Source organism: Zingiber officinale, chromosome 3B, assembly GCF_018446385.1.
Source record: "Zingiber officinale cultivar Zhangliang chromosome 3B, Zo_v1.1, whole genome shotgun sequence".
NCBI lineage: Eukaryota > Viridiplantae > Streptophyta > Magnoliopsida > Zingiberales > Zingiberaceae > Zingiber > Zingiber officinale.
Genome location: NC_055991.1, coordinates 125257297 through 125284031, shown reverse-complemented (window position 1 = coordinate 125284031; position 26735 = coordinate 125257297). Strand labels below are relative to the sequence as shown.

Below are 26735 nucleotides of genomic sequence, written 5' to 3'. Positions count from 1 at the left end.
TGCATATTTTTGACCAATATGATTCTTATTTCAAACTAAGTGTTTATACAAAAAACTAGACTTTTAGTATACATTCTAACATGTGCGACCCTGACCAACAACCCTCTCAACTACAAGGGAGGCATGGTCGCCAGCATGCATGCAATGACATGATGCGTACAATACAACAACCATCATATATATATATATATAACAAAAATCAGGTATGCTACATGAAGCTGCATGCTCAATACGAAACATAAATAAACAGTAGTCCAACCAGTAATAATGGTGTCTAGTATCTGCTAATTATCAGGGATAACAATGTGAAACTGTATAGATATAAATCTGAGCATCTCGAAAGTTGAGTGGATAAAGTATCAAACACAAGAACTAATACGAGTGGAGTCAAGGTAAACATATACTCTAATCCACAAATAACTCATGCACTAAGGACAATAGCTAAAGAAACAAGTCAAGATGTACCCGACTCTAAATGTAGTCTGTATTCGATGTCAACTTTGTCACGACAACCGCCTCGATCAAAGATCTACGTCAATGTATGAATTTTAACCGAATTCGTAGGAATTTAAATACTAACCAATATACGAAACATGTAACTAATCCGAGCTTATTATTTATCCTCTACTAATTCCCTTTACCAATTTACTCAGACTTAAACCAAACCCTAATATAAAGCTTTCAATGTTTAGAATTTACAAAGCCCTCTATTCTCAACATACAATCCAAACACCATCACAATTAGAGTTACCCATTCTGATTAAATTCCTAATCATTAGAAAAACAAATACAAATTTAACCACACTAGGTATTCCGCATTCAAAGCTTTACCCTACAATGGACTCACCTCTGTTGACCCACTGCCAGGAGGTGAAATCTGCCGGCACGAACATAGGGGTGATGCCTGCTGCCACAAATCCACAATCGGAGCCTCTACAAGACTACAAACAGATGCAATCACACTGATCAGTAGCCAATTCAAACTGAACCCAATACCTAGATCTACAGACCTAACATCTGTAGTTGTAGAGGTCTTACCTAATAATTTCTCGACCGAAAAACAGCTATTGAGAACCCCCACCGGTGAGGTTTGCTGCTGGAGGTCTTGACCGATTCGTGTACCGTGAGGCACTGCCAGAACAACACCTCAAATTAATCTAACCTCCCATACTGGTAGCAAATCCCAGTTCTCCACAACTAAAGAACCCTAATCGGACTACCATATCTCCACCTACCTTGATGACGGAATCCCTCACAATCGGCGAAGGGAAACCCGACGAGATCAGCTCGGCCCTAGGCTCGGGAAGACGAGACAGCTGCCTGGAGCACAAATCCTCGCCACTATCGAGCTCTGGAACAGGCAATACCACTCCAGCGTCCACAGAACTAAGATCTCCTCACCCGACCGAAGATTCCCTGCGCAAAGCGGCGTTTCGAAGGAAGACACCACCGGTGAGACCTCCGATGAGACGCAGAGGAAGTCGGAGACTCGTCTCGCGACAAGGCGCCGGCGATCGGGCGCGGGCGTACGTCGGCGCTGAGTCCGTCGGCGAAATCGGGTGAGTTCGAGCGGAGGTCGGCGTTTTCGGGCAGAGTAGACACACAGGGAATGGAACGGCGTTTCAGGGCACTGTTGCCCTACTTATATAAGCAATGTTTAATTACTCTGTTAACTCCCTATTAAGCCTCCTCCCGTGGTAATTTTCATTACCTCTTTTTACTTAACCATTTTATCCCCTTAAATATTATCATTCAATCTCCAAATAATTTTAAGAAAATATCCAAAAATTCTCAATAATTACAATAAGGTTATTACCCTATATCCCTTTTATTTATTTTGCCGTATTTCACACGATTGACCAATTTGATCCATGCTCTCTTCCCTCTTGATTTCGAGCAATAAACTTAAAGAGCCACTGATTACTCGCTTTAAAGCGATTTTTCATGGTTCTGAAGTTGATTCAAGTTAAAATTCAATTATTTTTCCTGGTTCTACAGGTCCTTCACATCGTTTTAGACCACCTTCTTATCACCGTTGGTCCATCTGCATATGTTTCACTCCACGCACTAAAAAAAAGTAATCTTAGAGATATTAATGGGTTAAAAACAATTAGTCTAGTGAATTTTTATTCTAATTTGGTCCAGCACCAAATCTGATTGGATTGACAAAAGGTGATTGATTGCCACAAAGTTTAAGTCAATGGATGTGTCTGGTTCAGGCATAGTATGGCCAGTCCTTGCTTTTCTATTCTGTACAATTGACATGTGACTGTATTTCAGCAGAGAAGAATGCAGTATCTCCAGCCAAGCCAAATTCTATCTTCTAGATAAAAGATTTAATTTGCCACCACTGTAGTTGCTTTGATGCATCTAAGCCATGCTATCAAGTAAACATTTCGTCGGCTAAGAACATTATTAACTAATGCCAATCTTCCACCATTATATAAAAGATCTTTGCCTCCATGGTCGCAATTGCCTGGTAGTTTATTGGTAAAATAGCTGGTTGACATCCAAATGTCTTTGCTTGAAAAAAAAAAAAAAAGAAACAGACTGAGACTCCTTTAAGTCTTTTCGTGTTATAGAACTCACCTGTGATGATACAGATAAGACTACTGGTACATGTATGCTTAATGGTACCCTTTTTGCAATTAGCCATCAGAATTTGTATAGAAAGTCAAAAAAAAAAACAAATTAGAATTTGCTAATCAATGAATCAGAATTTGTATAGAAAATCAGAGGCTAACTTTTTTTTTCAGTTCCATTTTAGATCTAAAATACCTGGCATTTCTTCATTCTGAACACCATGTATAAACTAATGGATTCCTGGAGACATTGAATTTGTACCAAGGAACGGAATGGCACTTAGCTTGATATATATATATATATATATAAAGGACAAATGAAATTTAGGAGTCCTAATATTTGATGCAACACATTATCAGAAACCCATGTGTTGTTGTCTTTCCCATCCCTGAAATCGACTACATGCATAACTCCACATGATAAAAATCTCAGTGAGTACAATGAAGTTGGAAAACTTTGCACTCTCCAACAATCTTCAAGTTCCCTGATTGCCTTTTCTGAGGTCTGCCTAATGCAAAATAGATAATGAAGCATTGGTTTGACACACTATTTTTTGGAATTGCTAGTACTCTCTTTTCTGTGTGTTTGTCTATAATCTTCAGAACTATACTGATGCTAATTACTGAGCATATAAAAAAGAAGCTCCACATCAATTTTTTTGTGTGATCGTGTGAAACCATCATAATTGTAGAATGATTGTAACTTTATGGAAGACCATTCAGGATAAACAGTTGATGAAAGCATTAAGTGTGCAGTTTTAAGTATCAAGTTTGCAGTTTTTAAGCATGTACATGAAACACGATAAATTATCAAATAATTTTCTATCTAGTTGTTCAGAAACGGATAAACAAAGTTATGCTTATGATGACGGTTGTCTACCTAACTTTGCTAAAAAAAATAATGTGGAGATATTTCCTTTTCCATCTTTGAAACTTGTCATAAACAACTCTCCTTTCAGCGATTAAATTACATCAGAATAAAAATTCATTGTCTTTCCTATGCTTCAGTCTCTACAATCACAAAGAAAGCTTGGAAAACTATGCATCGATCTCAAACTCATCGTCATAAATGATACTTAATGAAAGAAGATAATGACCCAAAGACAACGTGTAGCTTTCTATTTCCATGCAATCACATGGCTGATGTTGATTCTCTCGACATTTCTGCGTTCATGGTGCAACTGGAAGTTATTCAGATCAAAATAGTAATATTCTTCCACCTACTCAGAGCACAATTGACTCAGAGCAGAGTTCATGTTTATATGTTAATGGGTTTTCAGAGTTCAAAGGTCAGTGCTGCATACCATAATTAATTTTCCAGTTCATGCTCCAAAAATAAAATAGTCTTCTAAATGGGCACGGCACCTAAAACTATCCACAAATGAGCAACGGGAAAAAACACTAATGTAAAGGGTTAATTCGATCCTGCTTGTGCAGGCACTGTGCTTGGATGGAATTAATCAGTGTATAGGGAGTTTAAGAAATCGAATCTTCACTGTCATTGACTTTCCCCTCCCCAAATGCTTTTATGAAAAGTCAAGTGAGAACTTACAAAGGCTTGAGAACTATATAAGTCATTGGCTCTGTCCCTTTCGTTTCATGTCTTTCGTAGCTATTACAGCCATGGCTTCTTCCTCTGCTTCCATCTTCTCTCGGGGTAATTCATTAGTGTTGTTGGTAGTGTTGAGCTTCGCAGCCATCTTTCATTTTGACAAGTGCGAGGCTCAGCTGAGCCCGACCTTCTACAAGAGCACGTGCCCCAACGTATCTGCCATCGTGTGCGAGCAGCTCACTACAAAAAAAACGAGATTACCGATGGAATTTTCCATCGTAATTCCGTCAGTATAGTCGTTTAGTGACGGAATTACGACGGAAAATCAGTTATCGGAATATAATTTGTCGGAAACAAATATACCGACGGAATTGAAATTCTGTCGGTAAATACCGACGGAATTGAAATTCTATCGGTAAATACCGATGGAATTAGGATTTTCGTAGTAAAAATTACCGACAGAATTTATATTTCTGTCGATAAATCATGCCGGAAAATAAGGCTTCCGGTGGTTGTGATTACCGACGAAAACGTTGTTCCGTTGATATTGACCGACGGAATTTATATTTCCGTCAATAAATAATTTTTTAAATACCGACGGATCAGAATAGTATTATTCTTCCACCTACTTAGAGCACAATTGACTCAGAGCATAGTTCATGTTTATATGTTAATGGGTTTTCAAAATTCATTGGTCAGTGCTGCATACCATAATTAATTTTCCAGTTCATGCTCCCAAAATAAAATAGTCTTATAACTGGGCGCAACACCTAAAACTATCCACAAATGAGCAACGGGAAAAAACACTAATGTAAAGGGTTAATTCGATCCTGCCTGTGCAAGCACTGTGCTTGGATCGAATTAATCAGTGTAAAGGAAGTTTAAGGAATCGAATCTTCACTGTCATTGGCTTTCCCCTCCCTAAATGCTTTTATGAAAAGTCAAGTGAGAACTTACAAAGGCTTGTGAACTATATAAGTCATTGGCTCTGTCCCTTTCATTTCATGTCTTTCGCAAGTATTACAGCCATGGCTTCTTCCTCTGCTTCCTTCTTCTCTCAGGGTAATTCATTAGTACTATTGGTAGTGTTGAGCTTCATAGCCGTCTTGCATTTTGATAAGGGCGAGGCTCAGCTGAGCTCGACCTTCTACAAGAGCATGTGCCCCAACGTATCCGCCATCATGTGCGAGCAGCTCACAACAAAAAAAAACGGGATTACCGATGGAATTTTCCATCGTAATTCCGTCGGTATAGTCGTATAGTGATGGAATTACGATGGAAAATCAGTTGTCAGAAGGTAATTTGTCCGAAACGAATATACCGACGGAATTGAAATTCTGTCGGTAAATTCCGATGGAATTGAAATTATGTCGGTAAATACCGACGGAATTAGAATTTTCGTAGTAAAATTTACCGACGGAATTTATATTTCTGTCGGTAAATCATGCCGAAAAATAGTGCTTCTAGTGGTAGTGATTACCGACAAAAACGTTGTTCCGTTGGTATTTACCGACGGAATTTATATTTCCATCAGTAAATAATTTTGTAAATACCAACGGATCATAATAGTATTATTCTTCCACCTACTCAGAGCACAATTGACTCAGAGTAGAGTTCATGTTTATATGTTAATGGGTTTTCAGAGTTCAAAGGTCAGTGCTGCATACCATTATTAATTTTCCAGTTCATGCTCTCAAAATAAAATAGTCTTCTAATTGGGCACGACATCTAAAACTATCCACAAATGAGCAATGGGAAAAAACACTAATGTAAAGGTTAATTCGATCCTGCCTGTGTAGGCACTATGCTTGGATCGAATTAATCAGTGTAAAGGAAGTTATAGAAATCGAATCTTCACTGTCATTGGCTTTCCCCTCCCTAAATGCTTTTATGAAAAATCAAGTGAGAACTTACAAAGGCTTGTGAACTATATAAGCCATTGGCTCTGTCCCTTTCATTTCATGTCTTTTGCAGCTATTACAGCCATGGCTTCTTCCTCTGCTTCCTTCTTCTCTCGGGGTAATTCATTAGTGTTGTTGGTAGTGTTGAGCTTCGTAGCCGTCTTGCATTTTGACAAGTGTGAGGCTCAGCTGAGCCCGACTTTCTACAAGAGCACGTGCCCCCAACGTATCCGCCATCGTGTGTGAGCAGCTCATTACAAAAAAAAAACTGGATTACCGATGGAATTTTCCATCGTAATTCCGTCGGTATAGTCGTTTAGTGACGGAATTACGACGGAGAATCAGTTGTCGGAAGGTAATTTCTCGTAAACGAATATACCAACGGAATTGAAATTCTGTTGATAAATACCGACGGAATTACGATTTCCGTAGTAAAATTTACCGATGAAATTTATATTTCTGTCGGTAAATCATGCCGGAAAATACTGCTTCCGGTGGTAGTGATTACCGATGAAAACGTTCTTCCGTTGGTATTTACCGACGGAATTTATATTTCCGTCAGTAAATAATTTTGTAAATATCGACAGATCATAATAGTATTATTCTTCCACCTACTCAGAGCACAATTGACTCAAAGCAGAGTTCATGTTTATATGTTAATGTATTTCCAGAGTTCAAAGGTCAGTGTTGCAAACCATAATTAATTTTCTAGTTCATGCTCCCAAAATAAAATAGTCTTCTAACTGGGCACGACACCTAAAACTATCCACAAATGAGCAACGGGAAAAAACACTAATGTAAAGGGTTAATTCGATCCTGCCTGTGCTGGCACTGTGCTTGTATCGAATTAATCAGTGTAAAGGGAGTTTAAGGAATCGAATCTTCACTGTTATTGACTTTCCCCTCCCTAAATGCTTTTATGAAAAGTCAAGTGAGAACTTACAAAGGCTTGTGAACTATATAAGACATTGACTCTGCCCCTTTCATTTCATGTCTTTCGCAGCTATTACAACCATGGCTTCTTCCTCTGCTTTCTTCTTCTCTCGGGGTAATTCATTAGTGTTGTTGGTACTGTTAAGCTTCGTAGCCGTCTTGCATTTTGACAAGTGCGAGGCTTAGCTGAGTCCGACCCTCACCAAGAGCACGTGCCCCAACGTATCCGCCATGATGTGCGAGCAGCTCACTACAAAAAAAAATGGGATTTCCGAAGGAATTTTCCGTCATGATTCCGTCGGTATAGTCGTTTAGTGACGGAATTACGACGGAAAATCAGTTGTCGGAAGGTAATTTGTCGGAAACGAATATACCGACGGAATTGAAATTCGGTCGGTAAATACCGACGGAATTAGGATTTCCGTAGTAAAATTTACCAACGAAATTTATATTTCTGTCGGTAAATCATGCCGGAAAATACTGCTTCCGGAGGTAGTGATTACCGACGAAAATGTTGTTCCGTTGGTATTTACTGACAGAATTTATATTTCCGTCAATAAATAATTTTGTAAATACCGACGGATCATAATAGTATTATTCTTCCACCTACTCAGAGCACAATTGACTCAGAGCATAGTTCATGTTTATATGTTAATGGGTTTTCAAAGTTCATTGGTCAGTGATGCATACCATAATTAATTTTCCAGTTCATGCTCCCAAAATAAAATAGTCTTCTAACTGGGCGCGACACCTAAAACTATCCACAAATGAGCAACGGGAAGAAATACTAATGTAAAGGGTTAATTCGATCCTGCCTGTGCAAGCACTGTGCTTGGATAGAATTAATCAGTGTAAAGGGAGTTTAAGGAATCGAATCTTCACTGTCACTGGCTTTCCCCTCCCTAAATGCTTTTATGAAAAGTCAAGTGTGAACTTACAAAGGCTTGTGAACTATACAAGCCATTGGCTCTGTCCCTTTCATTTCATGTCTTTTTCAGCTATTACAACCATGGCTTCTTCCTCTGCTTCCTTCTTCTCTCGGGATAATTCATTAGTGTTGTTGGTAGTGTTGAGCTTCGTAGTCGTCTTGCATTTTGACAAGTGTGAGGCTCAGTTGAGTTTGACCTTCTACAAGAGCACGTGCCCCAATGTATCCGTCATCGTCTGCGAGCAGCTAACTACAAAAAAAACAAGATTACCGATGGAATTTTCCCTCGTAATTCCTTCGGTATAGTCGTTTAGTGACGGAATTACGACGAAAAATCAATTGTCGGAAGGTAATTTGTCGGAAACGAATATACCGACGGAATTGAAATTCTGTCGGTAAATACCGACGGAATTGAAATTCTGTCGGTAAATACCGACGGAATTAGGATTTCTGTAGTAAAATTTACCGACGGAATTTGTATTCTGTCGGTAAATCATGCTAGAAAATAGTTCTTCTGATGGTAGTGAATACCGACGGAAACGTTGTTCCGTTGGTATTTACCGACGGAAACGTTGTTCCGTTGGTATTTACCGACGGAATTTATATTTCCGTCAGTAAATAATTTTGTAAATAACTACGGATCAGAATAATATTATTCTTCCACCTACTCAGAGCACAATTGACTCAGAGCAGAGTTCATGTTTAAATGTTAATGGGTTTTCAGAGTTCAAAGGTCAATGCTGCATACCATAATTAATTTTCCAGTTCATGCTCCCAAAATAAAATAGTCTTCTAACTGGTCACGGCACCTAAAACTATCCACAAATGAGCAACGGGAAAAAATACTAATGTAAAAGGTTTATTCGATCCTGCCTGTGCAGGCACTATGCTTGGATCGAATTAATCAGTGTAAAGGGAGTTTAAGGAATTGAATCTTCACTGTCATTGGCTTTCCCCTCCCTAAATACTTTTATGAAAAGTCAAGTGAGAACTTACAAAGGCTTGTGAACTATATAAGCCATTGGCTCTGTCCCTTTCATTTCATTTCTTTCGCAGCTATTACAGCATGACTTCTTCCTCTACTTCCTTCTTCTCTCGGGGTAATTCTTTAGTGTTGTTGGTAGTGTTGAGCTTCGTAGTCTTGCATTTTAACAAGTGCGAGGCTCAGCTGAACCCGTCCTTCTACAAGAGCATGTGCCCCAACGTATCCGCCATCATGTGCGAGCAGCTCACTACAAAAAAAAATGGGATTACCGATGGAATTTTCCATCGTAATTCCGTCGGTATAGTCGTATAGTGATGGAATTACGAATGAAAATCAGTTGTCGGAAGGTAATTTGTCTGAAACGAATATACCGACGGAATTGAAATTCTGTCGGTATATACCGACGGAATTAGAATTTCCGTAGTAAAATTTACCGACGGAATTTTTTTTTCTGTCGGTAAATCATGCCAAAAAATAGTGCTTCTAGTGGTAGTGATTACCGATGAAAACGTTGTTCCGTTGGTATTTACCGACGGAATTTATATTTCCGTCAGTAAATAATTTTGTAAATACCGACGGACCATAATAGTATTATTCTTCCACCTACTCAGAGCACAATTGACTCAGAGCAGAGTTCATGTTTATATGTTAATGGGTTTTCAGAGTTCAAAGGTCAGTGCTGAATACCATTATTAATTTTCCAGTTCATGCTCTCAAAATAAAATAGTCTTCTAACTGGGCACGACATCTAAAACTATCCACAAATGAGCAACGAGAAAAAACACTAATGTAAAGGGTTAATTCGATCCTGCCTGTGTAGGCACTATGCTTGGAACGAATTAATCAGTGTAAAGGAAGTTTAAGGAATCGAATCTTCACTGTCATTGACTTTCCCCTCCCTAAATGCTTTTATGAAAAATCAAGTGAGAACTTACAATGGCTTGAGAACTATATAAGCCAATGGCTCGGTCCCTTTCGTTTCATGTCTTTCGCAGCTATTATAGCCATGGCTTCTTCCTCTGCTTCCTTCTTCTCTCGGGGTAATTCATTAGTGTTATTGGTAGTGTTGAGCTTCGCAGCCATCTTGCATTTTGACAAGTGCGTGGCTCAACTGAGCCCGACCTTCTACAAGAGCACGTGCCCCAACGTATCCGCCATCGTGTGCGAGAAGCTCACTACAAAAAAAACTGGATTACCGATGGAATTTTTCATCGTAATTCCGTCAGTATAGTCGTTTAGTGACGGAATTACGACGGAAAATCAGTTATCGGAATGTAATTTGTCGGAAACAAATATACCGACGGAATTGAAATTCTGTCAGTAAATACCGATGGAATTAGGATTTTCCTAGTAAAATTTACCGACGGAATTCATATTTCTGTCGGTAAATCATGTCGGAAAATAGTGCTTCCGGTGGTAGTGATTACCGACGAAAACGTTGTTCCGTTGGTATTTACCGACGGAATTTATATTTCCGTCAATAAATAATTTTTTAAATACCGACGGATCAGAATAGTATTATTCTTCCACCTACTCAGAGCACAATTGACTCAGAGCATAGTTCATGTTTATATGTTAATGGGTTTTCAAAGTTCATTGGTCAGTGCTGCATACCATAATTAATTTTCCAGTTCATGCTCCCTAAATAAAATAGTCTTATAACTGGGCGCAACACCTAAATCTATCCACAAATGAGCAACGGGAAAAAACACTAATGTAAAGGGTTAATTCGATCCTGCCTGTGCAAGCACTGTGCTTGGATCAAATTAATCAGTGTAAAGGGAGTTTAAAGAATCGAATCTTCACTGTCATTGGTTTTCCCCTCCCTAAATGCTTTTATGAAAAGTCAAGTGAGAACTTACAAAGGCTTGTGAACTATATATGCCATTGGCTCTGTCTCTTTCATTTCATGTCTTTCGCAAGTATTACAGCCATGGCTTCTTCCTCTGCTTCCTTCTTCTCTCGGGGTAATTCATTAATACTATTGGTAGTGTTGAGCTTCAGAGCCGTCTTGCATTTTGACAAGGGCGAGGCTCAGCTGAGACCGACCTTCTACAAGAGCATGTGCCCCAACGTATCCGCCATCATGTGCGAGCAGCTCACTACAAAAAAAACGAGATTACCGATGGAATTTTCCATCGTAATTCCGTCAGCTAAGCCCGACCTTCTACAAGAGCATGTGCCCCAACGTATTCGTCATCATGTGCGAGCAGCTCACTACAAAAAAAAACGGGATTACCGATGGAATTTTCCATCGTAATTCCGTCGGTATAGTCGTATAGTGATGGAATTACGACGGAAAATCAGTTGTCGGAAGGTAATTTGTCCGAAACGAATATACCGACGGAATTGAAATTCTGTCGGAAAATTCCGATGGAATTGAAATTATGTCAGTAATTACCGACGGAATTAGAATTTTCGTAGTAAAATTTACCGACGGAATTTATATTTTTGTCGGTAAATCATGCCGAAAAATAGTGATACCGACGAAAACGTTGTTCCGTTGGTATTTACCGACGAAATTTATATTTTTGTCAGTAAATAATTTTGTAAATACCGACGGATCAGAATAATATTATTCTTCCGTCTACTAAGAGCACAATTGACTCAGAGCAGAGTTCATGTTTATATGTTAATGGGTTTTCAGAGTTCAAAGGTCAGTGCTGCATACCATTAATAATTTTCCAGTTCATGCTCTCAACATAAAATAGTATTCTAACTGGACACGACATCTAAAACTATCCACAAATGATCAACGGGAAAAAACACTAATGTAAAGGGTTTATTCGATCCTGCCTATGCAGGCACTATGCTTGGATCGAATTAATCAGTGTAAAGGAAGTTTAAGGAATCGAATCTTCACTGTCATTGGCTTTCTCCTCCCTAAATGCTTTTATGAAAAATCAAGTGAGAACTTACAAAGGCTTGTGAACTATATAAGCCATTGGCTCTGTCCCTTTCATTTCATGTCTTTTGCAGCTACTACAGCCATGGCTTATTCCTCTGCTTCCTTCTTCTTTCGGGGTACTTCATTAGTGTTGTTGGTAGTGTTGAGCTTTGTAGCCGTCTTGCATTTTGACAAGTGTGAGGCTCAGCTGAGCCCGACCTTCTACAAGAGCACGTGCCCCCATCGTATCCGCCATCGTGTGTGAGCAGCTCACTACAAAAAAAACTGGATTACCGATGGAATTTTCCATTGTAATTCCGTCGGTATAGTCGTTTAGTGACGGAATTACGACGGAAAATCAGTTGTCGGAAGGTAATTTGTTGGAAACGAATATACCAACGGAATAGAAATTCTGTTGATAAATACCGACGGAATTAGGATTTCCGTAGTAAAATTTACCAACGAAATTTATATTTCCGTCGGTAAATCATGCCAGAATATACTGCTTTCGGTGGTAGTGATTACAGATGAAAACGTTCTTCCGTTGGTATTTACCGACGGAATTTATATTTCCGTCAGTAAATAATTTTGTAAATACCGACGGATCATAATAGTATTATTCTTCCACCTACTCAGAGCACACAATTGACTCAAAGTAGAGTTCATGTTTGTATGTTAATGGATTTTCAGAGTTCAAAGGTCAGTGTTGCATACAATAATTAATTTTCCAGTTCATGCTCCCAAAATAAAATAGTCTTCTAACTAGGCACGGCACCTAAAACTATCCACAAATGAGCAACGGGAAAAAACACTAATGTAAAGGGTTAATTCGATCCTGCCTGTGCAGGCACTATGCTTGTATCGAATTAATCAGTGTAAAGGGAGTTTAAGGAATCGAATCTTCACTGTCATTGGCTTTCTCCTCCCTAAATGCTTTTATGAAAAATCAAGTGAGAACTTACAAAGGCTTCTGAACTATATAAGCCATTGGCTCTGTCCCTTTCATTTCATGTCTTTTGCAGCTACTACAGCCATGGCTTATTCCTATGCTTCCTTCTTCTTTCGGGGTAATTCATTAGTGTTGTTGGTACTGTTGAGCTTCGTAGCCGTCTTGCATTTTGACAAGTGCGAGGCTCAGCTGAGTCCGACCTTTTATAAGAGCACGTGCCCTAACGTATCCGCCATCATGTGCGAGCAGCTCACTACAAAAAAAACGGGATTTCCGAAGGAATTTTCCGTCATGATTCTGTCGGTATAGTCGTTTAGTGACGGAATTACGACGGAAAATCAGTTGTCGGAAGGTAATTTGTCGGAAACGAATATACCGACGGAATTGAAATTTGGTCGGTAAATACCGACGGAATTAGGATTTCCGTAGTAAAATTTACCGACGAAATTTATATTTCTGTCGGTAAATCATGCCGGAAAATAGTGCTTCCGGTGGTAGTGATTACCGACGAAAACGTTGTTCCGTTGGTATTTACCGACGGAATTTATATTTCCGTAAATAAATAATTTTGTAAATACCGACGGATCAGAATAGTATTATTTTTCCACCTATTCAGAGCACAATTGACTCAGAGCATAGTTCAGGTTTATATGTCAATGGGTTTTTAAAGTTCATTGGTCAGTGATGCATACCATAATTAATTTTCCAGTTCATGCTCCCAAAATAAAATAGTCTTCTATCTGGGCGCGACACCTAAAACTATCCACAAATGAGCAACGGGAAAAACACTAATGTAAAGGGTTAATTCGATCCTGCCTGTGCAAGCACTGTGCTTGGATCGAATTAATCAGTGTAAAGGGAGTTTAAGGAATCGAATCTTCACTGTCACTGGCTTTCCCCTCCCTGAATGCTTTTATGAAAAGTCAGGTGTGAACTTACAAAGGCTTGTGAACTATACAAGCCATTGGCTCTATCCCTTTCATTTCAAGTCTTTTTCAGTTATTACAACCATGGCTTCTTCCTCTGCTTCCTTCTTCTCTCGGGATAATTCATTAGTGTTGTTGGTAGTGTTGAGCTTCGTAGTCGTCTTGCATTTTGACAAGTGTGAGGCTCAGTTGAGTCTGACCTTCTACAAGAGCACGTGCCCCAATGTATCCGACATCGTGTGCGAGCAGCTCACTACAAAAAAAACAGGATTACCGATGGAATTTTCCATCGTAATTCCTTCGGTATAGTCGTTTAGTGACGGAATTGCGACGGAAAATCAATTGTCAGAAGGTAATTTGTCAGAAACGAATATACCGACGGAATTGAAATTCTGTCGGTAAATACCGACGGAATTAGGATTTCCCTAGTAAAATTTACCGACGGAATTTGTATTCTGTCGGTAAATCATGCTGGAAAATAGTGCTTCCGAAGGTAGTGAATACCGACGGAAACGTTGTTCCGTTGGTATTTACCGACGGAATTTATATTATGTGAGTAAATAATTTTGTAAATACCTACAGATCATAATAGTATTATTCTTCCACCTACTCAGAGCACAATTGACTCAGAGCAGAGTTTATGTTTAAATGTTAATGGGTTTTCAGAGTTCAAAGGTCAATGTTGCATACCATAATTAATTTTCCAGTTCATGCTCCCAAATTAAAATAGTCTTCTAACTGGGCACGGCACCTAAAACTATCCACAAATGAGCAACGAGAAAAAACACTAATGTAAAGGGTTAATTCGATCCTGCATGCCTGTGCAGGACTATGCTTGGATCGAATTAATCAGTTTAAAGGGAGTTTAAGGAATTGAATTTTCACTGTCATTGGCTTTCCCCTCCCTAAATGCTTTTATGAAAAATCAAGTGAGAACTTACAAAGGCTTGTGAACTATATAAGCCATTGGCTCTGTCCCTTTCATTTCATGTCTTTCGCAGCTATTACAACAATGGCTTCTTCCTCTACTTCCTTCTTCTCTCCGGGTAATTCTTTAGTGTTGTTGGTAGTGTTGAGCTTCATAGTCTTGCATTTTGACAAGTGCGAGGCTCAGCTGAGCCCGACCTTCTACAAGAGCATGTGCCCCAACGTATCCGCCATCATGTGCGAGCAGCTCACTACAAAAAATAAATGGGATTACCGATGGAATTTTCCATCGTAATTCCGTCGGTATAGTCGTATAGTGATGGAATTACGACGGAAAATCAGTTGTCGGAAGATAATTTGTCCGAAACGAATATACCGACGGAATTGAAATTCTGTCGGTAAATTCCGATGGAATTGAAATTATGTCGGTAAATACCGACGGAATTAGAATTTCCGTAGTAAAATTTACCGACGGAATTTATATTTCTGTCGGTAAATATTGCCAAAAAATAGTGCTTCTAGTGGTAGTGATTACCGACGAAAATGTTGTTCCGTTGGTATTTATCGACGAAATTTATATTTCCGTCAGTAAATAATTTTGTAAATACCGACGGATCAGAATAGTATTATTCTTCCACCTACTCAGAGCACAATTGACTCAGAGTAGAGTTCATGTTTATATGTTAATGGGTTTTCAAAGTTCAAAGTCAATGTTGCATACCATTATTAATTTTCGAGTTCATGCTCTCAAAATAAAATAGTCTTCTAACTGGGCACGACATCTAAAACTATCCACAAATGAGCAACGGGAAAAAACACTAATGTAAAGGGTTAATTCGATCCTGCCTGTGTAGACACTATGCTTGGATCGAATTAATCAGTGTAAATGAAGTTTAAGGAATCGAATCTTCACTGTCATTGGCTTTCCCCTCCCTAAATGCTTTTATGAAAAATCAAGTGAGAACTTACAAAGGCTTGTGAACTATATAAGTCATTGGCTTTGTCCCTTTTATTTCATGTCTTTCGCAGCTATTACAGTAATGGATTCTTCCTCTGCTTCGTTCTTCTCTCGGGGTAATTCATTAGTATTGTTGGTAGTGTTGAGCTTCGTAGCCGTCTTGCAATTTGACAAGTGTGAGGCTCAGCTGAGCCCGACCTTCTACAAGAGCACGTGCCCGAACATATCCGCCATCGTGTGTGAGCAGCTCACTACAAAAAAAAACTGGATTACCGATGGAATTTTCCATCGTAATTCCGTCGGTATAGTCGTTTAGTGACGGAATTACGACGGAAAATCAGTTGTCGGAAGGTAATTTGTCGGAAACGAATATACCAACGGAATTGAAATTCTGTTGATAAATACCGACGGAATTAGGATTTCCGTAGTAAAATTTACCAACGAAATTTATATTTCCGTCGGTAAATCTTGCCGGAAAATACTGCTTCCGATGGTAGTGATTACCGATGAAAACGTTCTTCCATTGGTATTTACCGACGGAATTTATATTTCCGTGAGTAAATAATTTTGCAAATACCGACGGATCATAATAGTATTATTCTTCCACCTACTCAGAACACAATTGACTCAAAGCAGAGTTCATGTTTATATGTTAATGGATTTTCAGAGTTCAAAGGTCAGTGTTGCATACCATAATTAATTTTCCAGTTCATGCTCCCAAAATAAAATAGTCTTCTAACTAGGCACGACACCTAAAACTATCCACAAATGAGCAACGGGAAAAAACACTAATGTAAAGGGTTAATTCGATCCTGCCTGTGCAGGCACTATGCTTGTATCGAATTAATCAGTGTAAAGGGAGTTTAAGGAATCGAATCTTCACTGTCATTGGCTTTCCCCTCCCTAAATGCTTTTATGAAAAGTCAAGTGAGAACTTACAAAGGCTTGTGAACTATATAAGCCATTGGCTCTGCCCCTTTCATTTCATGTCTTTCGCAGCTATTACAACCATGGCTTCTTCCTCTGCTTCCTTCTTCTCTCGGGGTAATTCATTAGTGTTGTTGGTACTGTTGAGCTTCGTAGCCGTCTTGCATTTTGACAAGTGCGAGGCTCAGCTGAGTCCGACCTTCTACAAGAGCACGTGCCCCAACGTATCTGCCATCATGTGCGAGTATAATTTGTCCGAAACGAATATACCGACGGAATTGAAATTCTGTCAGTAAATTCCTATGGAATTGAAATTATGTCAGTAAATATCGACGGAATTAAAATTTCCGTAGTAAAATTTACCGACGAAATTTATATTTCTGTCGGTAAATCATGCCGGAAAATAGTGCTTCCGGTGGTAGTGATTACCGATGAAAACGTTGTTCCGTTGGTATTTACCGACGGAATTTATATTTTCGTCAATAAATAATTTTGTAAATACCGACGGATCAGAATAGTATTATTCTTCCACCTATTCAGAGCACAATTGACTCAGAGCATAGTTCATGTTTATATGTTAATGGGTTTTTAAAGTTCATTGGTCAGTGATGCATACCATAATTAATTTTCCAATTCATGCTCCCAAAATAAAATAGTCTTCTAACTGGGCGCGACACCTAAAACTATCCACAAATGAGCAACGGGAAAAAACACTAATGTAAAGGGTTAATTCGATCCTGCCTGTGCAAGCACTGTGCTTGGATCGAATTAATCAGTGTAAAGGGAGTTTAAGAAATCGAATCTTCACTGTCACTGGCTTTCCCCTCCCTAAATGCTTTTATGAAAAGTCGAGTGTGAACTTACAAAGGCTTGTGAACTATACAAGCCATTGGCTTTGTCCCTTTCATTTCATGTCTTTTGCAGCTATTACAACCATGGCTTTTTCCTCTGTTTCTTTCTTCTCTCGGGATAATTCATTAGTGTTGTTGGTAGTGTTGAGCTTCGTAGTCGTCTTGCATTTTGACAAGTGTGAGGCTCAGTTGAGTCTGACCTTCTACAAGAGTGCGAGCAGCTCACTACAAAAAAAACAGGATTACGATGGAATTTTCCCTCGTAATTCCTTCGGTATAGTCGTTTAGTGACGGAATTACGACGGAAAATCAATTGTCGGAAGGTAATTTGTCAGAAACGAATATACCGACGGAATTGAAATTCTGTCGATAAATACCGACAGAATTAGGATTTCCGTAGTAAAATTTACCGACGGAATTTGTATTATGTCGGTAAATCATGCTGGAAAATAGTGCTTCCGATGGTAGTGAATATCGACGGAAACGTTGTTCCGTTGGTATTTACCGACGAAATTTATATTTCCGTCAATAAATAATTTTGTAAATACCTACGGATCAGAATAGTATTATTCTTCCACCTACTCAGAGCACAATTGACTCAGAGCAGAGTTCATCTTTAAATGTTAATGGGTTTTCAGAGTTCAAAGGTCAGTGCTGCATACCATAATTAATTTTCCAGTTCATGCTCCCAAAATAAAATAGTCTTCTAACTGGGCACGGCACCTAAATCTATCCACAAATGAGCAACGGGAAAAAATACTAATGCAAAGGGTTAATTCGATCCTGCCTGTGCAGGCACTATGCTTGGATCGAATTAATCAGTGTAAAAGGAGTTTAAGGAATTGAATCTTCACTGTCATTGGCTTTCCCCTCCCTAAATGCTTTTATGAAAAGTCAAGTGAGAACTTACAAAGGCTTGTGAACTATATAAGCCATTGACTCTGCCCCTTTCATTTCATGTCTTTCGCAGCTATTACAACCATGGCTTCTTCCTCTGCTTTCTTCTTCTCTCGGGGTAATTCATTAGTGTTGTTGGTACTGTTAAGCTTCGTAGCCGTCTTGCATTTTGACAAGTGCGAGGTTCAGCTGAGCCTGACCTTCTACAAGAGCATGTGCCCCAACGTATCCGCCATCGTGTGTGAGCAGCTCACTACAAAAAATTACGAGACGTTGTTTCCATCGGTAAATAATTTTGTAAATACCGACGGAATCATTTATTTCCATTAGTAAACACCGACGGAAACGTTGTTTCCGTCGATAAACCATTACGATAATTACCGATGGAATAAGTATTCTGTCGATATTCCGTCATTAAAATAAAAAAAAATTATGAGAAAAAATTTATATTTCTTTTTTACCCTGTTTACAATCCATATATACGCTAAATCATCGCATATGGTAACATTTCATATATACAAGCATATACAAACAGTCACATCCATACAAACATATACAAACAATTACTTTCACACCTATAAACACATTTCATTAATAATTCATACAATTCGTACAAACATAAATAAACTATAGCATCCATACAAACAAACTAAACTATCCAATTTTTCATATCTAAATCCAAATTTACAAAATCAGATATTTAAATACATACCATGATAGAAAATACTCCAAATTATACATCCACATACAATAGAAAATCCTGTAGAAAGTAAATGCAATATAATATGATCAGATTTATGAATAAGATAAAATTTTTGTAATGATTTATGTATAATTAATTCTGATACCTGAATAGAAATGAGCAGATGATGATGACGATGACGATGATGATCAATATGTCAATAGGAACTCCTGAAATATACAATAATATAATATTTAGAAATGTGCAGATTAAAATATCTAAACATAATAAATATAATTTTGTAATACTACAATGAAATGCTGAAACCTAAAAAGAATGATGCATGCCTCAACTATTCATGATTAGATCTTTCAAAAATACTCAAACAAACAAAGAAGAATGTTAATAATTAAAACTAAGTAGGAAAAACTACTTACAAAAGGATGATCCCTCCAAAACACTGGTAAAGACTTCCTCTAGAAACCATTACAATGACACTCATCAAATATGCAAGAAAGGAAGTGAGAGCAATGCACTAAAAAAATATAATGTTTAACTAATTTTACATGTCAACAAAAAAAAATACCTAGATCATATTTTGGATATCTACTGATGGTGACGAATTGTTCCTGAGAAAATGTAATACAATTAGAGGTGAGCAAATTATAATTAATATTAAAATATAATAAATATATTTTGCATGTTATATAAGTGATAAACAAAAAAATGTAAGTTATAGTTACACAAACCTAATTAGAGTCCTATGGGTCTTGAGTCTCTTGCAGAAGAAGAACCAGGACGAGCCCTGGCTCTAGGATCTTCAAATGATTTAGAAGTCTTGGAAATTGATAATCCTATTTTAGTTAGTTATAAGCTGACACTATCCTCTGGAACAATTTTAGATTCAAAAGCTACTAGATTCTTCCGTTGGGAGAAGGATAAGATGAAAATATTCTTACAAACAGATGAAGGTGGAACGAAGCGAAAGAGGTACAACATTGAATATGCAACAAATTTTGCAAATGTGAGCCCTTTGCTATCACATCTGCTAAATTTGTTGCATATTCAATGTTGTACCTCTTTCGCTTCGTTCCACCTTCATCTCTTTGTAAGAATATCTTCACCTTATCCTTTTTCTAACAGAAGAATCTAGTAGCTTTTGAATCTAAAATTGTTCTAGAGGATAGTGTCAGCTTATAGCTAACTATATTAGATGTTATGTTGGTATATATCGTACCTAGTTTTGATTTTGGCTGCATCAGAAGATGTGGTAACAAATTAAATGAAATCAAATAATCGAGGCCATAAAGGATTTTGAAGTTGAGGTTCAATAGCTGATTGATACTTAGTTCATGAGTCAATACAATGTCATATCAATTGAATAAAGCCCGTGTAATAAAAATTAGAATTCACAACCAATTGCATAGCCTCATCTAACTACCGTGTAAGCCCCCATATAGGGGAAGATGTGTTGGTTCACACAAAGATAGTCTTCTCAAGATCACACCTAAATGATGTTATGAACAAATATGCTCTATAAGATCCTATCAAATAATACAAGTGATGTGACATGATTTAACGTTATGCTTATTACATATACTTACTGCATCAATAGGATGAAAGATGAACTAGAAGGCACAACTATACAGTTGGATAAAACATCATCTTCAATTATATGTATCTAATAAAATATTACATAATTTATATTAACAACCAAGAAATGAAATCTTAAACATCAATATTAAAATTCTTCCAGCTAACATTTATATAATCAATATTAATAACCAAGAAATAAAATCTCAAACATCAAAAGAACAATCTCATAAAATTAGACATACATTTATACTCACTAAGATGTAGTTTCCTCACTCTTCCAGCTACATCAGGCCTATTTCCGGTATAGCCACTGACCACTTGCTGGCAGCCAACACAACCATCGGTCGGTACAGTCATGCGGTCGCTTGCTAGCGGTCGGCACAGCCGCCGGTCGCTTGCAAGCGCTCGACACAACTGTCATTCGCTTGCAAGCGCTCGGCACAACCATCGGCCGCTTGCAAGCTCTCGACACAGCTGTCGTTGTTAGAGTGTATACTAAAAGTCTAGCTTTTGTAAACATTTATTTTGAAATAAAGGAATCACATTGGTCAATATCTACATTTATTTGTTAAATATAATTTGTTCAATTAATTTATATAGTAGACAACATAGTGTGTGGTGTCACACACAGAAGATCATGTTGTCAGTTCTTTATAAATTATAAACAGTTGCTCACGAATAAGATGAAAATGAACAAACCATTGGAATAGTCGTAGTGTAATTAGGTATTAGTTTATCTTGACTAATAAATTACACTAGTACACTCTAAGTGTATTGAATATGACCAATTAAGGGAAGTTTTTTTTATACTGACTTAATAAAAGAACGAGCACTTAGTTATTATGGTAGTGTGTGCTGTTAATCCTAATATAATAACAAGCACATATATTTAATATTTATTTCTTTAACTTATCAAAGGGTGAGATTTAGTTCGATAAATCAATAGGCCCGATAAGTTGGGAAATGATATTACTTATAGTGTATGTTGTTGATTATAGAAGGAAACTGTGTCCTAGTTATCTATGTTGAGAATGTCCCCAAGAGGAGCTCATAAGGATTGTCATGTTAAACCCTGCAGGTGGACTTAGTCCGACATGACGATGAAGTTGAGTGGTACTACTCTTGGAGTTAGATATTAAATAAGTGAGTTGTCAGTAACTTACTTAATTAGTGGACATTTGTTATCTTAAACACAGGGAGACTAACACACTCATGATAAGAAGGAGCCCATAATGTAATTTGGGATTGGTGCAATAGTGCGGTAATAACTCTCTAGTGGAATGAGTTATTATCGATGAACTTGAGTTGTGTGTTCGGGGCGAACACGGGATACTCAAGCTCATCAGAAGGTCAAAACCAATTTCTCCTCTAGGTCTCTGTCGTAGTCTCATTAAAGCCTCAAGTCCATCCAAAGAAAGTCCCATCTTGGTGTCCAAGAAGGGGGCCGGTCCATTGCTTGGTGACCAAGCAATGGCCGGCCACATCCTCCTCTATAGGGGTCGACCATGATTAATTCAATTAGGAGGGGTGTTTTGAATTTTTTAAATCTTCTCTTTGTAGAAAACTACAAGATTTAAAAGAGAGATTTTAAATTTAAAAACTTTCCTTATTTGAATTAGGCCACATGTTTTAAAAGAAAGTTTAAAAGATTTTAAAACTTTCCTTTTTTAACCATTCTCTCATGGTTTAGAAAAAAAGGAAGAGAAGTTTTAAAATTTAAATTTTCTATCACCATGTTAAAAAAAGAAATTTTATAAGAGAAGTTTTAAATTTTAAAACATGGTTTTAATTTTTGAAACTTTCCTTTTTTTAACTCCTACTTTAGGAAAGAGAGCTTGTAAAATTTTATAAGAGTTTTTCTTCTTGTAAAATTTTATAAAAAATATATTTCCTTCCTCTTTAAGGGGGTCGGCCACCCTTGCATGGTGCCCAAGCAAGTTGGCCGGCCAAATTGAAATTAAAATAAAATCATCAATTAATATTTGGCGATTGATTCAATCAAGAGGAAAGAAAAGGAAAAAATTAAAAGGGAAAAAGGAAAATTTAAAGGAAGATTTTAATTTTTGTAAAAATTCTTCCCTTATTTGCCTTGGACAACTAATATAAAAGAAGGGGTGAGGAGGCCTCATGAGACACAATTCTTATTCTCTTGGAGGAGTCTCTCTTGGTGTGGTCGACCCTCTCTCTTCTTTCTTTCCCTTTGCTCTCTTTTTCTTGGTGGTGGTGGTGGCCGGATTTTAGAGGAAGAGGAAGAAAGCTTTTGGGTGGTGTTCATCTTGGAGGATCGTCGCTCACACGACGTCCAAGGCGAGGCGAGGAATACGGCAGAAGATCTCGAGGTCATTAGCTTACAAAGAGAAGGTATAACTAGTAATTTTCTTCCGCAACATACTAGTTATTTTTCTTTGTAAGAATTCCAAACACAAGAGGCATTAGATCTAGTTTTTCGAATTTATTTTTCAAGTTTGTGTTTTCTTTGTTTATCGAATTTGTAATTCGATTGTTATTTTTGGTTAACCTAGAGTTATTTAAGGAAATTAGATATTAGCTTTCCTTAAAAAGCTTTGTCTAGGCGGTGGTGGTTGCTCCCATATCCAAGAAGGTCATGTGCCTCGCCATGCAGTGCTGGAAGTCAATTTTGGAAATTAATATTTAATGAAATTTATAATGTAGGTAGATTTGAATCAATAATGTTAAGTTCCGCTTGCGATTCAAATCTAAACCATTAAGAACAGATAAGTTAAATTTGGAATCAATGATGTTAAGTTCCGTCTGCGATTCCTAATTTAACTTCTAAATAACACAATAGGTTATTTAAGAAAAGGTTCGACACTTGTACAAAATTTTTGCACAGTGGAACCGGTACGTTTTTCCTAGGACTAACCAACAGTCGTTCACTTGCAAGCCCTCGGCACAGTTGCCGGCCGCTTGCTAGCAGCTGGCCGGCACAGCCGTCGGACGCTTGCTAGCAGCCAGCGACAAGCTGTCTGCACAACCACCAGCGTGCGGCTAGTGGTCGACAAAGCCGCCAGCCGTGTGCTAGCGACTGGCGGAGAGGAGAAAAATGGAGAGGAGAGGAGAGAACTTACCCGAAGATCATCGGAGAGGAGAGATCGCGCCGAAATCGCCGAAGAGGAGAGATCGCGCAGGAATTTCTGAAGAGGAGAGATCGCGCCAAAATCGCCGGAGAGGAGAAAACCGAGTGCACGATAGGAGAAGGGCCAGTGCCCTAATTTTATTTTCGCGATTATCGACGGAATCTAATTTCCGTCAGAGATTATCGACGAAACATAATTTCCGTCAGAGATTACCGACGGAATATAATTTCCATCGGAGATTACCGATGGAAATTAGATTCCATCGGCAATCCTGATATTTTTGTAGTGTAATTTTATTTCAGGATTACCAACGGAATATAATTTCCGTCGGTAATCTTCGACGGAAATTATATTCCGTCGATAATCATGTTTTTCCCCTGATAATAAATAGTTTCCGTCATTTTACCGATGAAAATTTAATTCCGTCGATAATATTTTTTGATGGAATTAAATTTCTATCAGTAAAATGATGGAAACTATTAAGATAACAGGATTGCCGACGGAATCTAATTTTTGTCGGCGATTACAGACGGAAATTAGATTTCGCCAGAGATTACCGACGGATATTAAATTCCGTCGAAGATTACCGATGGAATAATATTCCATTGATATATTCTGTCGGTAAACTTGATTAATTTTGTAGTGGCTGCTGCTCGCACAACACTCCAACCTTCGGATCTTCGCCAACCTGAGCCATCTTTTCTTCCACGTCTGACGTACGTAACTGAAGCTCGAGTTGCGAATATTAACAATTAATTATATATTAATTTTTATTTCAGGGATGCGAAGCCTCACTTTTGTTGGATGATGCTGATGGAATCCGGAGAGAAAAATTTGCCCGTCCAAACAGCAACTCAGCGAGGGGTTTTGAGGTGATCGACGCCGTCAAAACGGCCGTGGGAGAGCAGTTGTCCTGGAGTCGTGTCCTGTGCTGACATTTTAGCGATTGCCGCTGAAATATCAGTCCACTTGGGAGGAATACTGTTGAAAGAATTTTATTATTTCTGGTTAGAATATATACTGATCGTCATCAAAATTAAATTTAAAACTTTCACAGTCGGGAGGTCCTTCATGGACGGTGCTACTTGGATGAAAGGATGGAAGGACAACCAATTTCACGGCCGCTCAAAACCTCCCTCCCCATTCGACAGTATCACTATCCTTCAGCAAAAGTTCGCCAATGTTGGCCTCAACGACACTGATCTTGTCGCCTTGTCAGGTATGAGCTCACTGAAATTAAGTTTGAAAAAAACAAGACAGTTAGATTTTAAACCTTGTACAGGAGCTCACACGTTTGGGCGAGCGCAATGCTTCACCTTTAGACATCGCCTCTACAACTTCAGCAACGGTAACCCAGACCCATCGTTGAACACAACGTACCTCACCGAGCTGCCCAGATGGCGGCAATCGCAGCGTGCTCAGTAACTTCGATCTCGACACCCCGGACCAGTTTGACAACAAGTACTACACTAATCTTAAGAACCTGAACGGACTGCTCACGACTGACCAGGACCTGCTCAGCGCCGCCGGCACCAGCGCCTCCACCGCCCCCGACGTCAACCGCTTCGCAGCCGACCAGAACGTCTTCTTTGAAAGCTTCATAGAGGGGATGATCAAGATGGGGAACATCAAGGTGCTGACGGGGGACAGCGGGGAGGTTAGGAGCAATTGCCGGGTTGTGAATGGAGCCATCCGACTGAGAGGCAGGCGCTAGATGCTGGTCATCCGCGGCAGCGGCGCCGGCGAAGGGTTTCTACTTTTAGGAGATGACGTGGTGGGTCGTTATTGGTGGTTGGTTGTTGGTTTCGTGATGAATAAAAGTTTGATATTGGGCTGGTTGTGATTGGGCTTAATCGATGCTAGTCAATGGGCCGATCAAGCTGTTGACTTGATCAATTTCTCAAAATGAATGTGTTTAAGGCAATTATCAAGATTTTTGAAAATATACGCGTCAATAATTAAAGTACTGTCAACCTGCATCTTATTTTATTTAATTATTAATCTGAATATTTAATAATCCATTCATTCCATCAAACATAAAATGGACGACACGTGTCGACAACAAATACTGAGCGACACGTGCGTCGCTCACGCACAGTCACCCGCACATATTGCCCTTATAATATATATCAACCATAATGTAACTTTTATATATATCAATCATAATGTAACTTTTAATAATTATAAAAATTTAAAGTAAAGAGTAGGAGCATAAATAGGCCGAGCGTCCCCGGAGTTAATACGGAGTAAAGTTGTTATGATAAGGAAGGATTCAAATCTTAGTAAAGTTGAAGAAAAACAGTCCTTATTTATATTATTTATATTAATTAATTATAATTTTTTGATTTATTTTTTTATAAATAGTTGTGAAGTCAATTGTATGAAATTGTTGGGATGACGGATTCTATTTTTGTTACCGTAAATGGGCCGAGCTTAAAACTTAGTTGTGTTCGAGTTTATCTGTTTACTCAATGTTCAATTTTGTTTATGAAAAGTTTTATCGAGCTCTTGGACTGAAATTTTTTACCAACATTGTTAATGAATATTGTTTAAGTGTTTATTTTATTTTTTATTTTTAACATATTACCAATATTAGAATTGATATATATATATATATATATATATATATATATATAATTATTTATTAATATTGATCCTCTTCAAAAATTATGGAGATGATAAATTGGGGATGTAGATTCTGCATTGACTAGACATAGACCTCATTTCACTCTATAACACAGGAAATGTCAGTGCTGAGACAGGAAAGAGGCTCCGATGTTAGCCCTCCGATGCTCAGGTCAGTCACCGGAACAATAGAAGAAAACGGAGCAACAGTAATCACAAGCGTGAATAGTGAATAACGTGTACCTCCGCCGTGCATGGACCCCCTTTATATAGCGCCCTGGTGGGCGATGTGCACGTTCCCCAAGGCGCGAGCACGCTTCCCTAACCATCTTATGAAATGACATGTCAGAAAAATGTCTTTAACATCATACCTTAACAAGGTATGCAAATCTTTGATGGGACAATGGAAGTTTTGATCGTACGATCCGCATGTTGACCATGCCTTGTGTTGGCAGCACTATCTCCCAAAAGGATATTTGAGAGATACGTCAATGATCTCGCTACTCGGCCGAGCACGATAGTCGCTCGACT

General features: G+C 38.3%; 1 pseudogene; it reads left to right on the top strand.

Moving 5' to 3' along the window:
- Positions 1–5162: 5162 nt before the first annotated feature.
- LOC122055198 lies at positions 5163–25293 on the top strand (annotated as a pseudogene).
- The last annotated feature ends 1442 nt before the right edge of the window (positions 25294–26735 follow it).